Source organism: Lissotriton vulgaris, chromosome 11 (assembly GCF_964263255.1).
Source record: "Lissotriton vulgaris chromosome 11, aLisVul1.2, whole genome shotgun sequence".
NCBI lineage: Eukaryota > Metazoa > Chordata > Amphibia > Caudata > Salamandridae > Lissotriton > Lissotriton vulgaris.
The window spans coordinates 387,813,601-387,831,388 of NC_141699.1; positions in this window are offsets into that span (position 1 = coordinate 387,813,601).

Genomic DNA, 17,788 nt, shown 5'->3' on the forward strand with positions numbered 1-17,788 from the left:
CCACTCAACACCACATACATCCATTCCACAACAGATAGCTAAAAGAAATGTGGGCTTATTTTTGAGCCCATTGCAACACTTTTGCGCCACCGCTGCATCACTTTTCGTGACAGCAGCGGCATAAAAAATATACCACTTTGCGCCATATTTACAAGGTGGCGTATCTAAGTAGATGTGTCACTTTGTAAACTCCTGCGCCACATTATACGTGCACCAGGTATAAAGTATGCAGGGTGGACGTACCCCCGCACCAAAGCCTTGTAGAAGTGGTGCATTGAAATCTATAAGATTTCAGTGCGCCACTTCTAGGACTTACTGCTTCCTCCTGCTCCCCATGCCTTTCCATAGTCCATTGGTGTGCCTCCTTATATTGCCACATGTTCTTCCTACTGGGGGAAAAATAAAAGTCTTCGTGTGAGTCTTAGGCATTCTTGTTGATTTTTAACACATGTATCTGAAAATGTGTCAATGGCTACAACCTCATATACATATTGATGATATGTGTCCGTAAATAACGTTAATAACAAACAATCAGCATAGTTTAGATCTTATCAAAGAAGAAGACATGTTGGAGCCCACTATTCCTCTGTGACATCTAAAAGGCTTGTATTCTTGAGGCCACCCAACGCTTCAGTATTCTCCTCAACCCAAATATACAGAGTGAAGATAACACAAGAATACATTCCCATCAATAATGAGTATCAGATAATCAGTTACCGGCTCTACAAACCCTTTGGAGTACATGTACACTACCTCCTATAGGACATGGGATCTATGTAGCCTACATCCACGCTACATCCTTCCATATCATGTACGAAGCAGAAATCATGCTTATGATGTTTAAATAAACACGTTACCATAACCATTTGGAGAAAGGAAAGATACATATTGTTGATATTTTTTCTTCATTTACTTCCACTAAGGGGCCCGGAGAGGGCTCTTCTCCCAGCACTCCACCCCCTCTATCGAAAATATCTTCAGTGCCTTCAAATCCGTCCCAATGGATACTGCCCTTTTAAAAATTCAGCGGTGCAAATCAGGTTCACCTCTTGATCTTGTTCCCGCCCAGGTGTTCACTACTCTGGCTCCAGTGATCGCATCCCCCTAATTTCCATCTGGAACTCCTCCCTTTCTTTTGGCCAATTCCCTACAGAATGGAAACAGGCCATGTTGATTCCCATTCTAAACAAGGCAGAGGCTGATTCATCTGTTCACAGCAACTACAGACCCTTATCACTTCTCCCCAAACCTGCTAAGATACTGGAAAAAGTCGTGCAAGAACAGCTGGCTGACTATTTGGAATCTAGTAATCTTCTCCATGATTCTCAATCCGGATTTAGCTCTGGGTATAGCGCGGAAACAGCGCTATTAGAAGTCACAGAGACGATCGGGGAGACCGTGGACAGAGAGGCGAGGTAGCCATGTTAGTGCTCCTCGATCTGTCCGCGGCTTTCGACACCGTCTCCCATTCCCTATTGTTGGACAGACTCCACAATATAGGGATACGTGACACCCCCTTGGCATGGATAAAATCATTTCTAACAGATAGAACGCAACAGGTGTGGTGCCACCCCTTTCGATCCAAAGATAAGAAACCCCTTAGTTGTGGAGTTCCGCAGGGTTCGGCTCTCAGCCCTCTTTTCTTCAATGTCTATCTGTCTCCACTGGCGATGGTAGTAGAGGTCCATGGAGTCAGAGTGGTCTCCTACGCTGATGATATTCAGCTAATATTTTCGTTTAGAGACCACTCTGACATTGGACTAGCTAATTTCAAAGCTTGCCTCTCTAATATTGTATCTTGGATGACCTCGAATACCCTGAAGTTGAACACCGATAAAACTGAGGTGTTATTCTTCAACCAAAAATCCCCATCTCTGCAATCCTTGTGGTGGCCGTCCGAGCTGAACCCGCCCCCGTCTCCCATTACTTCCGCTCGGAATCTGGGTTTTCAAATTGACAATGAGTTATAATGCAAGACTCAAATCCAAAAAGTCACCTCTGCATGCTTTGGCAAATTGCGCATGATAAAAAAGATCTCCCCCTACTTGCCTATGGATTCTATTAGAACTATCGTGCATGCCCTCATCACCTCCCATCTAGACTATTCCAATAGCCTATATGTGGGGGCCCCAGCGTATCTTCTACATCGGTTACAGATTTTTCCGAACGTGGCGGCCAGGCTGATATGTTACATCCCTTATCGCCACCCTATCTCCCCTCACTTAAAGAACCTACACTGGCTCCCGATGTTCTACCGCATTCAGTTCAAAGCCCTGGTCTTGACTTTCAGGGCACTGAATGGGAAGGGACCAGGTTATCTCAGATGCAGGCTCAAGCTAGTCCACTCGTCACGAGCCCTTAGATCCAACCACCTCCGTCTCCTGCTCCCTCCCCGCTTCCATCGATCTAGAAAAGGTGGCAGAGTTTTCGGGGTGGTCACTGCAAAGCTATGGAATGCTCTTCTGCTAAACCTCAGACTGATCGAATCAGAATCCCAGTTCAGGGGCAAATTGAAGACATGGCTGTTCTTCAGCTATTAGCTTCCATGGTCTCTGCCGCTGTTGTCCTCAGCGCCGGGACACCCCCGTTGGCGGTAGCCGTGCGCTCTATAAAATTTATAAATAAATAATTGTTTCCTAGCATTCACCTACATTTTCTCATAATCTCCACCCAAATGGTCAGTAGAAAACGGAAACCAATAGGATGGTGGATTGCTCCTGAAAATGGGCCTGATTGTATGGGAACACAGGAAGCTTACACCATTGTCCGATTAACGGGGTCATCATGCATATTAATCATGCCCGCCATAGATCGTAGTCATTCACCATATTGTTTTCTCACCTTAATACTGGTGTTCAAACGCGTATGTGCATCATAAGGTACTCATCAACTAGCAGACCTTGTTGACTGGTTTTTGCAACACAGCGACACCAGAACTGGCTTTTGTTAGACTGATCTCTTTCTTTCTAAACTGAACAATGATCAGCAGAAAGGTAATATTTGTGGCAACATGTTTACTTTTTTGATGCTATATGTCATTACAGGAAAGTGAATCTCTCTGCCTGTTTCTACACATTCTATGCTACATTCTTTCAATCTCAATTACACTAAACTGATTCGAATGAATTTTTGCCTGAAATTAGTAGTTGGTGTGTTTAATGTCACATTACAGATTCTACTGTTTTCTTCATATCTGCAACCATACTATCTCTTTCATTTGAAGTAGCAAAGCACTAATAATTTTAACCTTTTTTAGGAAGGGTGATGGTGTGAACATGTATTATAAGGAATAAAATACCCTCTGCTGTATTTTAGATGGATATTGCAATACACCTCATAGCTCCATAATTTTATAAAGGAAATTGGCCATTGGCTTGTTCCCCTACATGTCACAGAACATGTCAGTGACTTATAATATCCTTATGATGTACATCTGCTGGTATTTTATCCCATATATGACATTACGTAATGGGACGAAGAGTGAAAATACAATTACACTAGAAGGAATGCTCACGTGTATACAGCAGTGCACCCTGACAATCCAGGACTAAGGAGCACCCACAACTATGCTGATATATTTCGGCGCCGATGAGTAGGGGCATCAAGCTATTCCTGCACTGAGAATACTCAAACCCCTGCAGCAATTGCTTTCATTATGGGATCCACACACAGCTGGGCCAATCCACTTTTGTCCTGTCACAGTGAATACCCACCTTTTCCAGGGCAGAGACCCACACAGCCCTAATCGTGCTCTCTACTAGAGGGATTGACACCTCCTGCTCCACGCGGCTGAACTGCAGTCATCCATCAATGAAGCCTTCCATTGGCGAGACAAGCTTTGCCCTCTCCCAGATCTACCTACAGCTCTCAGTTTGTAGAGAAGGGATCAAAGGGGTGGACTGACTTTTTGTAAACACACCAGTGCTACAATGTGGCTTTTGGTCACACCCAATATAAAACAGAGATTCCCTTGAACAAGGTCATGTACATAAGCACCATAAGTGGAAAAAAGCAATAACTATAACAAGTAAATCTAGAGTAACAAACGGACAAAATTTATTGTATACAGTAAAATTAAAAAGGCAGAAAACATAGTAAGCTGCTTGACATAGGTTAAAATAATTATAATAATAAAATAACAATCCCACATTCAATATTGACCAGCAATATTGCTTAAAACAGACAGAAAAATAGTAAGACATACAATTTGTGCAATACAAGGTGTGTGTTCTAATATTCTTTTTAAGGCACCGGTGTTATGCACTTTAAGATTGTACTGTGTCAACAACAGTGTCTGAGCCTCGAATCACACAGTACTAGGGTGTCGACGCGTTTTGGTGGTTTGTTGAAATTCTATCCACCTTTATCAAGATAAAGAATCAGTTTCTGTCGTAGTGTACATATGTTCCTCTTAGGTGCGAAGGTTTGCGACCAGAGAAGCGTGCAGCTGACAGTAGACGTAGAGGGAACGAATACTCACGTCTCTGGGGCATGACTTAGGCGCCTCTGGTCCCACACAACGCGATTGAAAGTAAAGCGCTGTGTACCAAGAAAGTTCGGCACTGTACTGCCACCCAATTTAACAGGTAGACTTATCAGCGAGGCACAAATAGAAGCCACTACAGAAGGGACAGAAGGAATCGTATGTCATACCAAACTCGGCTCAGTCTGCTGTAAATTTTTAACAATTTACGGATAAGGAACATTAATATAGACCAAGCTTGAAAATTGTTCATGAACATCCGCGGTTTGAGTAATAACGTCATTACAGAGGACGTCTGCACTATCACTATAGATTGGTCCTTCGCACCTAAGAGGAACATATGTACACTACGACAGAAACTGATTCTTTGTCTTGATAAAGGTGGATAGAATTTCAACAAACCACCGAAACGCGTCGACGCCCTAGTACAGTGTGATTCGAGGCTCAGACACTGTTGTTGACACAGTACAATCTTAAAGTGCATAACACCAGTGCCTTAAAAAGAATATCAGAACACACACCTTGTATTGCACACATTGTATGTCTTACTATTTTTCTGTCTGTTTTTAGCAATATTGCTGGTCAATATTGAATGTGGGATTGTTATTTTATTATTATAATTATTTTAACCTATGTCAAGCAGCTTACTATGTTTTCTGCTTTTTTAATTTTACTGTATACAATAAATTTTGTCAGTTTTTTACTCTAGATTTACTTGTTATAGTTATTGCTTTTTTCCACTTATGGTGCTTATGTACATGACCTTGTTCAAGGGAATCTCTGTTTTATATTGGTTGGTGAACCCCATTTCCCTTGACTTCAGTTAAGGGGTACCTCTCCTTTTTCACTTGCTTTTGGTCACACACCAGCACCAAACAAGCAGATAAATGAAGGTAATCAGACCTGGATATGTTTTCATACGGGCTGCATAATGCACCCAGCAAGTGTACGTAGCGACTCAGTGTGGCCTTCTCTTGTAGGGCTTAGACCCCTACCTCACCAATAAATGTATTTAAAAACTCTAGACAAACTTTGCATTGAATTGCACCCTTTTCTATAAAACTGGCTAAAAAATATAGGTTTTCAAGGCAGTTATAGAAAGAAACCAACACAATATTACTGTATTTTCGTGTCTTGTAGCTGAGCATCCTTAATTCTTTGCAATAAGGAACCATGCTTGTTTCTGTAAAAATTAGCTGCTCCTTCCTCTCGGCTGGTTGAAATTATTGTTGCACTTGGGGCATGGGCCCTAACGCAATCAAGGCAATGGGCCTCATTCCCCCAATTTGATAGTATGACACTCACAATTGGGGTGCAACAGGTGCAGCATATAAATTGGCCCTGGTACAACTGCACCTGCTACTCTATAGCTAATGGCTACATCCCTGATGGTTGAGCATCTTCCTCAGTCCTGAAAGCATGAGGCCACTGTTCCAAGCTCGATGGTGCTTTCCTGTGTGACCAGTAGATCTTGGCGAGCCACAGAAAACTCAGTCCGGCTCTTGTTCAACTAGAAGTACTCTTGGATTCTACATCCAAAAACCAGATTAGCCTTCAAGTAGCTTCTCTTGCCCACCTTTTAATCTTAATCAGAAAGCTACCTCCCCTACATGCCACTCTTGCAGAAAAAGAGGTGCTGTGCAGTGTTAATGTTGCAGATGGGCTGAAAGTCAAGACCCTCCAGAGGGCAGTGAAAGTGCTCAGACAGGTATGGTAGGCTAATGACTATTCTTTGAGTACTTCCACAATACTCTGTAGGGTGTCGATGATCACCACTTCTAAAATATCTGCCTCGACATAAAAGGTAAATGACGCATGCAAAAAGCCTGCAGGGTGTGGGCTCTGTGGGAACGTCGTCCTGCAGCTGAGATGTGGTCTTCACTTGTGTCATGTGAAGTCCAAGGGGCTTTGAACTACCTTCACCTGAAGTGTTGAGCCTCTCCTGAAAACTCCTAAACTTGATCAGGGGATATCACCGTTAAAACGGAATAACCACCCACCCCCTTAACTTTCTATTTTTTCCTGAATGATTTGTTGGGGTTCAGGGTGATTTAGGATATAAAACATGCATTTATCGTCCTAATGTAGCTCATTAAAGAAATTAAAGACAAAGCTCTAACTTTAATGAAAAATGGGAGAGAGAACGAGATAAAGAGCCAATGAGTTGGAATTGTCTGGGCTTAGACAAATTGCAGGCATTCCTCCCATCACCCTTTGTGTGTTTGATGAAACACCCTAAGTGGCCTAAGGTATGCACACAAATGGGTCTTCGTCTCAGTGTGCCACTGGAACCAAGCTGCACCCAACTGAAGAGGCCCAAATAGGCCGAAACCAGTCTTGGGTTGCTTGTGCTCCAATGCAGAGAGGACCCGGCTTGGCAGTTCAGGCTGGACTGTTCCAATTAGAACAGGACCATGGCTGATTTGCATTTGGCTGTGTTTAATATGAGGCGGCATGGTGGGCTAAAGGTTGCTATTGCTTGGATAAATTGCAAGCGTACCTTCCATCACGTTTTGTGCATTTGAGAGAAAGAGATACTCTTTTAATGGATGGAATGAACAACGTGAGACCAGGAAAACTGGGATCAATGCTGGATTTCCCGTTTATTTAAACTGTGCTATCCTAAGGGCTTACATTATTTCACTGTGTCTTCTTTTCCTTTATTGTCACATTTGAAAGTACATTGAAAAACATCTGTTCAGGATGTGTTCTGTAAAGAAACCTCTCTTGTATCAAGTTTAATAAACTATAGTGTTGCTCCATCTATAATTACAACCTAAAGCCACATATACACGTGACAACTGAATTGCTGCTTGCTCACTAATAGCATCAGGATGGGGAAGGCCCTGACTGTTTCTACCTTCATGTTTAGAACCAGTCACTAAATGCCATTCAGTGAATGATACAATCTAATGTACTAAAAAGAAACACTTCGCATGTCGAAAGAAGTACACTTTTTATGAATTTTGAAGTCTCCTATATTTTAACACCAAGCATGATTGACTATATATATGCGGATTGCTCGGTTTGTGTTACAGCTCCTAAAGGTAGGATAAACCATTAGCTTGACTCTGGCTCTGTTCTCTCTGTTAATTTACCGGCTTGCCCACCTCTTTACCGGCCAACCCGGCCCTTCTGTACTCATTCAAACAAGCCTTAGCAATGCCAATAGGGCACAACTTCGAGAGAACTATTAGCCTTGCCAATATCTTTTAGCTCTGTTCTGCAGCAGAGCAGATGCTATGCAGCATGGCTGAAAGGAAAACAAGCATTTGCAATGCAATAGGCCTCGCATTTGCGAGAGTTTAAGCTATTAGCACTATGAGTGACCATGCCCTTTATTCATATTTTAAAAACCAACATGTAAATAAAAGGCATTGTCATTTACAATGCCAATAGCTCAAACTCTCGCTAATGCCAGACCTATTGCGTTTCAAATGCTTGTTTTTTCTATGCCATAGAAACAGAAACTATTGCTAATACAGGTGAGGGATGTAGTGAGCCATCCGGCTCGACCCCAACAATGCTGCAAAGTGAACTTCTTGCGTGGGGCGGGGGCCAGGGAATATAAAATAAATGTGATGTCAGCGCTCGTGGCTGATGGCACAGAACCAGCAAACTGTGTGGTTGTCTGTTATTCACTGCGTGTCCCATCAGGCCTGAAGCCTGTCCACCCCCATTTTCCTGAACCCCCTTTCCCCTTTGTATATCGCCCGCTACATTGGCGACAAGGGTAACCGGTGAACCGACGGCGTGACGGCGGCAAGTTCCTAGTCAGCCTACCAGAGGAGTAGGTGCAGAGCCCGGTGAGGAGTCGGCTTGGCGGGCTGCCGTGTGGAGCAGAGCGGCACTGCGGGTCATCTGTGCGGGCCGCGTGGCAAATAGCGGCAAGGTGACACAGGCGAAAGAGGTGCGGTGTCACATTGAGCGTAACGGCAGGAAGAAGAGCTGAGTTTGAGTGCTGTGTATCAGAGTGCGAGGCGATTTACCAAGAGTGCGTGTGGAATACGATACTGGCGGTGAAGGGGGTCGGCAGTTCATACAGCGAGGGCAAGGCGAGTGAGCAGTGGGGGTGAAGGCGTGGCAGTGACGGAGGAGCAGGCAACAGGGAGACTCGACGCAAGGCCTCAGCAGGCGAAAAAAAAACGAAAACGAAAAAAACACAAAAGAATCATCACGCTGAACACAATTTAAGTAAATGTAAGTGAGAGAGGTACATGCCACAGAGACACTAGGAGGACCAGTAGAACATACCAGTCTCACAATTCCATACAGAGAGGCACCCTTCAGAGTGGGACTGGAGATGGATACCGTGTGGCGCAGCATGAGCACATCATGCAAGGAGAACCAAAGAGAGGATAGCCACACAGGAAGGCCAGCGCGCGCCGAGACCCAGGGTGAGCAGGCCGCGCCAAGATAAATGAAAGGGCAGTGAAAGACTGGGTGGAGACCAGTGAAATGTCAGTGCAGGCAGATGGAGGGATGCAAGAGGCTGCGGAGCAAGGCACATGCACTACACTCAATGCATTACCACCATTCAGAGATCTAGCCACAGCGGTGCCAAGATGGTGCAAATGGATTGGGCTACTGGAGAATTACTTTATCACCGTGCGCCAAACAAATGGGGCCGTCAAAAGGTCCACCATGTTACATATAGGTGGGGACGAACTCTATGAGCTATTCCAGGATCTGCCCGGCACTGGTGACAGAAACGACTATGAGAAGGCCGTAAGGGCCCTTGACCGCTACTTTTATCCGCAGGTGAATCCGGATTTTGAACACTTTAAGCTGCGACAGGCGAAGCAAAGGGAGAAGGAGTCAGTTGGCATGTTTATTGCATGTCTGTAAAAACTAGCAAGTTCATGCACAGGAATAGATAAGCAGCTAGAGATAACGTGCACAGTTATTCCAAGGGTGCAAGCCATCAGACCTACGGAAACTAATTCTGCGACAACCCAGAATATCGCTGGATGACATTCTCGTGATGTGGAGATCCCATTAATTGGTGGATGCACATGCGGGGGAAATGGAGTCCATGCTAGCACGAAATCATCAGGCCTCCCACAGGCACATCTGGTCGCAGTCAAGGAGGAGAGTGTAGAGGTCATCCAAAAAGGGGCAGGAAGAGGTGCTGCAGTCGTGCACCCAGGAGGAAGAGGTTGTGGAAGCTGTGGGCTGGACAGTCAAACACCATGGGAATGCTCGGCACAAGGAAAAATGTGGGACTATGCAAAAGTATGCACGATTGTGACAAGAGCACCTATCCCAGGAAACAAACCGGAGAACTTTGGGCCCAACAAGCGCATGGTACATATGGCGGAGGCTACCGACAACATAGAAAATCAGTGCCAGAGGATGAAAATCACAGAAGATGACGAGGTGTTCGTCATTTCATACACGGGAAGGATGAATCCAAGAAGGAGACCACCACCTATGTGCCAAATATCTATAGGGGACAACAGGATCACGGTGCTCATAGATACAGGGGAATCGGTGAACATTCTGGATGCTCAGCAGTACAGACAACTCAGTCCAAGACCGCCATTACATTATACAAGGGAAAGAATCTTCACGTATGGGGGAGACATGCCTATTCCCCTACAGGGCGTGATTGAGGTGGAAGTAACCCACAGGAGATATCCGCAACAATGAAGTTTCACATAACCAGAGACAGCGCGGAAACACTGCTGGGCTACTATTCGGCGGAGGATCTCGGGTTGGTCATGTTCGTAAAACAAGTGCACCAGTTGCATGCAAAGGACATCATGGCGGAGTTTCCAGGACTATTTGAAGGGTTAAGCTGCCTAAAAGGAGTAAAAGTCAAACTACACATCGACAAAACGATCAAGCCGGTAGCCCTGAGACACAGACGGGTTCCATTCCACCTGCGGTCATTGTTTGAGGCTGAGTTGGAGAAGCTAGAAAAAAAGAGAGTTATCGAGAAAGTCTCAGGCCCCACACCGTGGGTATCCCCACTTGTCATTGTGCCGAAGCCCAAACAACCAGGGGCTATTCGCTTATGCGTGGATATGCGCTTACCAAACAAGGCCATAAGGAGGGAAAGGCATCTAACACCCACCATAGACGAGATAGTAGCTGACCGTAATGGAACAAACTGGTTCTCGAAAGTCGATCTTAACTTGGGATATCACCAGCTACTACTGGATGAAGGGAGTCGCTATATCACCACTTTTTCCACCCACGTCGGATTAAGAAGATTCACGCGGCTCAGCTTTGGGGTGTCGTCAGCTGAGGAAGTCTTTCAAGATGCCATTCGCGAAGCCTTGTCTGGATTGGTGTGAGTTATAAATGTGAGGTACGATGTGCTGATTTTCTCTAACTCACTGGAAGAACATCATGGACGACTAAGGGCAACACTGCAAAGGCTTGTGGAACAAGGACTGACACTCCACAAAGAGAAATGCAATTTCATACCAATGAGGTTGATTTCTTCAGGTATAAATTCTCTAAACACATACTACAAGGGGACCCAGTGAAGGTAGAAACCATTTGGGCTGCAATGACACCCCAGAACCAGACAGAAATGAGGAGTTTTCTGGGTATGGCAAACTATTGCGGCCGATTCATTCCACACCTGACCACACTTTCAGAGCCCCTGAGAACGGTAAGCAAAAAGGATGTGAAGTGACAGTTGACCAGTGAGGCTGCAAAGGCATTCCAAGACGTAAAAGGGGCGCTGCTACAGAAGCAACAGTGTCATACCTCAAGCCAGGAAACTCCACAGAACAGTGGACGCTAGCCTGGTGGGGCTGGGGACAGTACTCCTTCAGCAGGACATCAGGGAAGAGTGGACACCCATAGCGTATGCCAGTAGAGCACTAACAGCAGTGGAGACAAAGTACGCTCAGATTGGAAGGGAGGCGTTAGCCATTCGATGGGTGTGTCAGCATTTTGACAGTTGCCTGTGCGGACATAAATTCAAAGTAGTGACAGACCACAAACCACTGGTACCACTGTTTGGAGGGACTGCAAGAAGTGGACCTCCGCGCATTAAAAGATGGGCAGTCCAGGTCCAACATTACAAATTTGAGGTGGTGTATCAGCCAGCTGCCAACAATCCAGCGGACTACTTATCTCGACATCCCCTGGCATCTGATCCAGATGGGCAGCGAGAGGTGGATTGTGGCGCTAAATCTTTTATCAAGCAGGTCACGGAGGCAGCCTGTCTCAGAGCCCTATCCTTAGAGGAGAACGTGGCGGCCACAGAAGAGGATGCGTGGCTATCCGCAGTCAAGGAGGCCCTGCACAATCACCTATGGAAAACTTTCCTGGACCGTGTGTGTGGGCTGACGGAAGAAGAAAAACAGGCCAGAGTGGGAGATGCCGTGAAGAGCTCAGTAAAAGTAACGATGGTCTAGTCCTCAGAGGAATGAAGATAGTAGTGCCAGCAAAGCTGTAGAAAACAACAGTCCACCTGGCACATCAAGGTAATGAAGGAATTGAGAAGACAAAAGCACGCTTGAGAACCAAAGTATAGTTTCCTGGGGGTGGACCACATGGTGGAGGAGAATGTGAGAAGCTGTCATGTGTGCCTGATCACTGGAGGGGAGGCACCTTTTCCACCGGTGATTACTTATACCCAGGGGCGGGTGGTGACATTTGTAAGTGGTGGGGCATAAAATGCTAATCATACTGCACTGTAGCGAGCGAGCTAAGCGAGGTAGCCCGAACCCCCTAAGGAGGGTTCAGGGGGATTCCCCCCGTGAAAATTTTGAAAAAAGTGTGGACAAATGGTGCATTTTCAAGCAAATTTGAGAAAGCAGGAAGGTTAATAAAGCAATTGTGAAAGTGCAGTTATTACATTAATAGATGTCATAACATAGGTAGCTGCTTATTCAGTATAACCACAGAGCTTCATACATTCCGTCCTATTACGCTGCTGAATTCAGACTATAAGACTTTCATGAACATCTCAGCTCTAAGAGTAGAAGAAGTTGCACAGCAGTTGGGAACCTTCTCTTGCAGGTCAGTGCAAAACATGTTTGTTACACTCTCTCTTCTTCCTGCCACGGAGCTTTCTCCATGCTCCTGACAACAATAACCACAACTGCCACCATGGTGAGAACAACTAGACAGCAAAAGCTCAAAGCTCTAATTAAGGCAGTGATCGTATATGCCACCATGACTTTTACAACAGCGGCAATAACTTGGCATGGATTTCAAACAAGAGAGCTGCTCTATTCCCTCTGTTAGTTAGCAGATGAAGAGATTGCCCGAACTGCATTGAGCATGCATTACAATATGGGTGCCTCTTTCAATGTGAGCACACATTTCAGTATTAGTGGAAGCGTTCCTGTGTGAGTCTGCTTTGCAGTGTGAGTGTGCCCTGAAAAATGAGTATGCTTTAGATTATATGTATAAGCACACAACATGCATACCAACCCTCCCAATTCAGGTGAGAGAAAACCGATTTCAAGGCTAGTCTCTTGCTTCACGATTCCCACATGCAAACCACACATTCTCAGCAAACTTCTGCCAGCTGGGACTAGTATTGGGTATGTATGCACTATGAGTAACCTGATATTAAAACATAGATTGCCTTCAGTTATGTCACATCCTCCTTGCAGTCTTTACCTTGGAAAATACTCATACAGCCTGTCTTAATAAGTTCAAAGGTGCTTTGATTTCCAAACAGGGCGCACCTTTTTTAGCTTCGATGTTGGCGCCCAGCTCTATTTATGCCCCAGTCCGACCCTGACCAGAGCCATCTCGCGAACACGCCGATCTACTAAAAGGCAAAGCCAAAGCACTGTGAGTTAGAGTTCGTACAGAACATGTGGTCAGACAAATGTTAGCAATCAAGGATTGGTTTCATGGTTTGATTTGAGAAGCAACACAAACAAGGAAATATCGATCTTTGTGTTTTCATGATGTGTGATAGTGTGCATTGTTGAGAAGTGCGTGTGTGTGAGTGTATGTGTTATGGCTGGATTTTCCGTTGAAATGGGATCAGCCCCCAGGGGCCCCTATGACCCAGCCAAAACGTACTCACCTTCCCTCCTTAGACAATATTCACAATGGATAGATGTACGGATATATATATATAGGTCGTACCTAAGGATGGGGAATATACATAGATTTTCTACAATATCTTATTCACATCAGTTGGTCTCGCGGCCACCCTGACCCAGACCGGTCTACCCTAGGGCAGATCTGACACACAATCCGGTGCGTCTACACATGGGCCTGCAGAACCCAATGCTCCCTTTTCCAAACTGTTCGCAATCCTGCGAAACTACACGCCAGTGTCCTTCCTGGCGTTCTCACTTATTCAGGCCACAATCCTGTGGGTATAGGCGTTGGTCTCCCACCCAACGTTCTCACTAACGCCGCATATCAACGACGACCACATTCCTATGAACCATTATCAGGACAATATCTCAGTTACCTACTCGGGATAAAACTATAATAATGACTTTTGATACGGTTCCCAAATTATATGGTGTACCTCCTATTCTTGGCATCAAAGGTCCACTCACTCCCTCTTTGTTCGATCACTATTTACCTGATCGGGATTTCACATCCGCTCACATAAACAACGTTCAACTAGGAGATGCATTTACCAAGATTGAACATGAACACGAGGCACACGATAATTCCATAAGAATTAGGATATTTATTAACAGTAGACACAAATCACATTACTATGCAACATAACTTCTGCAAAGAAAAGGTAAAGATTAGAGTGCAGGTTCTATGAGCAATGGCCGGACATCACCTGGTTAATATGAAGTCTGGGCTCGGCAGTCATCTAGGTTCCCTTCTCGTCTCTGTGTCCTGGCTCGCCTTGCAGTCACACCCCAGCCGTCACAAGTACACGTCTGCACCGCTAGGCTCAACCTCGTCTGCTTCCCTCCAGGGCACCGGAACCTTGCTGGTTATTAGCTACCGTCTCTCTCTCTCTCTGTATCAGTGCGCTCCGCGCTAATTTTCCTTCAGTCTTTCTCAGAGAGTTTCGGTCTTAAATCTTTCTAGGACTTCAAAGATGGCGACTGTCCGCCATGAGATAATTAATGGCAGAGATGCTAACGGCTAGATGCCGCCTACGGACTAACTGAAAACTGACTAACACCTTCGCTAATATCAAAGCCCGTTCCTTCATGGAAAGCTACGGCCAGTAACCTGCCGCCCACCAAATTCTTGTACCTCCCAGTACCAAGGACACGTTCCCAGCCGGCCGGCCTGAAGTTGTGTCTTCGGTGTGGAGAAAAATACATTCCTTCGATAAGGGTCAGCCTGAACCGGTTCTCTCCAAGCGAACAACAGCTTGAAACTAAAACATTACACTTCACCTAGAAAGCCTTCTCGAGCTACCAGGCAGAAAGCAAAATGGAGTCTGTCTCGTTTAAGGCCTACGGAGCCCACAATATGCATAACTCCATGGAAAATATCCTAGCATGTTAGCAAATGGGCAAATCATGACTAATACTTATATATCTATCCCCTAACTTAAATTCATAAGCCCTACATTAAGGAAAGTGACACGAAAATGCCCTAATATATGTAAGACAGGGGCCCTGTCTATAGTCCTAACCCCTATGCTATGGGGGTGATAGGCTGGAGTCACTCTCCATCATTCTCCCTCTCCAAAGAGCCAGCAGAAGGGCAGCCATTACATTACACCCCTTGACTCCAGTCTAGTAACCACAAACTAAATGGAACTAACATCAGTAGAAGAATAATAAGAAACAAAATTAACTGATCTATGTCTCTTACTAAGTCTAAAAAATTGGAGCAAGGAAGGGATGCACTGAATAAAGCAACAAATAGCTATCAAGACACAAATAGCGACAATAACTCCCCCTAAAATCTGTCGTAAGGAATGCAAGTCAGGCAACCAATTAAAAAGCCAGTCAAAGAAACCCTGATCTATATGTTGTCTAATTTCTGCAGTCAAGTCGTGGAGTTTGTCAATATGGGATTGGATAGCTTTAGAATGGTCAGACAAATTAAAACAGCACAGACCTTCAAAATCAGAACATTCGTGTCCATGTTTTAACAAAAGATAATCAATAGCAGCTCTATTCTGCAAAATAGCTCTACGTTCACCTTGGGCATCTAATAAAAGGTCAGACAAAACAGTAGATGTCTGATTGATAGACTTAACCATCCAGCAGGCCATTTTGCCGATTGTCTTGGCATTATAAACGGCCAATGCGGGCACTCCAATAATAGAAAAAGCTAAACCAAGGTATTCTGATCTAGAATAGAGGTGAACAGAGGAATCACAATCTTCATGCAATGACATTGAATCACGTACAATACGGGAATGTGAAGTAGGATGTGAGGAAAACATTAGCAAACTCAATCTAGTGATGGCACATGGGCCACCATAAATATTCGCAGGAATATAGGGCCAAGATGAATTCCCGCAAGAAAATAGCCATCCAGCTGGCAGTAACATTGAACGATAATGGCTAGGGGCAACTAATAAACATTTACAAGTCATATTGTTCTTTACAGAAAGACATGAATTCGGAAGTCTCTTTAAACACAGCAATCGTTGATGAGCTGAAAAAGAAGTAGCGGCCTGAAGTTTCAATTTCAAACATTCGGTAATAGCCTTAGGGTCACACGTCATAATAAAGCATAGATCTCCAGGGGTAATATTAAAGGTAGTAATTCGGGAATGAATAGGAATATCAAGGTCTGGAAGAGCAGTACATGAGGGGCAAAATTCATGGGCCGCGAAGTCGCCTAGAATAACATTAGGTCGGGCATTTGAGATATTAAAAATATGTCGCAAAGTCTCGGTAGATGCAGGGACAGCAACCAAACAGGTCGCTAAAATGTCAGTGACAGATTTCATTGGGGTAAGACAGAAATGCGGAGAGTTCGTCACTCGCTTTGCGAGTGTAATCCAAAAATTGGAAGAAGATGCCCACGCGGACCGCGGGGCTCGGATTATCCCATCAACCGACGTCGGTGGATCCTCTCCTCTCCCGGCGTAGCAGGCCAAAAGGAGTCCAGCGCCGACACATCCTGCAGCAGCAGTCCAGAGAATGATCTGAAAGAATACAAACACAGGCCTTAATCATTCTCGTAAGTAACATTTATCAGCTGGGACAGCTTCCCAGCCATCTTTCCCTGGCTTCATCACCAAAACGGTGTTGTCATGACCGGTCGCAATAATATCAGCCTGTTCAGGAGGATTTTTAGGCGATTGCACCCATATCTTAGCTCCAGGAAGATCAGACGATCCGAAGCCTTTTTGTCCTCGCACAGTTAGCAACGTTGGGGCAGAGCCTTTTTTTATCTCACCACTGAAGACAGGCATAATTAATAACTGAGCAACGCGGTCAGACTTCTTTATGAACAAATCCGTCTCACTGCTATTAAGCAGGAGAACCTTAATCTCTCCCTGATAATCACTGTCAATTACTCCTCCGAGCACTTGTACACCTTTCAGGGCCAGACCAGATCTAGGGGCAATTAATCCAAAGCTACCGGCAGGTATACAGACACCAACGCCAGTTTCAACAATGATTCGATCCTTTCCTGGAAATTTAGCATCATTTAAAGCATGCAGGTCGAGGCCTGCAGAACCTGGGGTTGCTCTACATGGAGCCAAAGCACCGGGGGTAATTTCCCAATACATGACAGTGTTCGATAAAGAATTAGGTTTCACGTCAACACTTGGAGGAAACAAACGCATTAAAGGAGATTCAGCATGCAACAAAGGGCGATTATTCAGAATCAATAAAGCTTGAAGCAGGACATCTCTCCACTGGCTGTAACGGTCATCAGTCAACTTGCGCAACTGTTCTTTCAACAAACCATTCATCCTCTCAATCAGTCCTGAAGCCTGTGGGTAATATGGAATATGAAACACCCAATCAATATTATTTTCCGCACAGAATTCCTGCACCAATCTTCCACGAAAGTGGGATGCATTATCTGATTGAATTTGGAATGGGACACCATAGTACAGAATAATTAGCTCCAGGGTTTTAATGGTATTCACTTGGGTAGCGTTCTTACAAGGGAAAGCGACCAAAAGGCCACTATAAGTGTCAACCACTGTACAAATATATTGACAATTTCTGCTCATAGGGAGCGGACCAATATAGTCAATCTGCCAAATTTGGGCGGGCAATTTACCTCGATGTAAGTGTCCTCGAACAATCTGAGGCACCTCTTTTTTCCTAGAGTGCTGACAAATGGGACAATGTAGAATGACATCTTTCATTAAAGAAAAAGGAATATGAATTCCTCTATCGGCAGCCCACCTGCTAGTGGCTTTCTCTCCAAAATGTCCTGCTTTCTGATGGGCCCACTTCGCCA